Below are 665 nucleotides of genomic sequence, written 5' to 3'. Positions count from 1 at the left end.
TCAAACCATGTCTCTTATGTTTCTGGTATTGGTAGCAGGTTCTTTAAGTGTACAGGATCTCTAGTTGTAGCATGTGGGAACTAGTTCCCTAAGCAGAACCCAGGCCCCGTGCATTAGGAGTGCATTGGGAGAACAGAGTCTTAGATGCTGTACCACCAAGGAAGTGCTCTCAACAGAGGGATTTTAAAAGAAAAAGAAGAAGAAAAACAGTGCTAGCCCGAAACAAATTGAATCTGATGCTAGGTTCAGCATCACACGTATTGATACAGGACAGACAATTCTAAAACTGACACAGCATAAAAATGAGCATGGCACCTGCCCAAGGATGGCAAGCAAATTTGTGAATCATTCCATATTTTTACTCGTAATTAAAAAAAAAAAATGCTGTCTAGGTAGAATGGGGCATCGGGTCATTTTGAAAGGATGTCTAGGAGGTACTAGTGTGCTATCCAGTTATGGAACCACCGATGGGAAGATAAGAAGTGTGGATTTCCAGAAAGTGTAATTCCTATGTGTCCCAGGCACGATTAAGAATGATCCACTTCCCCTGAGGGGTCCAGTGGCGAAGGCTTCAAGCTCCCAATGCAGAGTGCCAGGTTCAATCCCTGGTCAAGGAACTAGATCGCACATGCTGCAACCAAGACTTTGAATGCAGCAGCTAAAGA

General features: G+C 43.8%; 1 pseudogene; it reads left to right on the top strand.

Moving 5' to 3' along the window:
* Positions 1-259: 259 nt before the first annotated feature.
* On the top strand, positions 260-360 carry LOC133259981 (U6 spliceosomal RNA; annotated as a pseudogene).
* The last annotated feature ends 305 nt before the right edge of the window (positions 361-665 follow it).

Source organism: Bos javanicus, chromosome 13, assembly GCF_032452875.1.
Source record: "Bos javanicus breed banteng chromosome 13, ARS-OSU_banteng_1.0, whole genome shotgun sequence".
NCBI lineage: Eukaryota > Metazoa > Chordata > Mammalia > Artiodactyla > Bovidae > Bos > Bos javanicus.
This window is presented reverse-complemented; position numbering and strand designations above follow the sequence as displayed.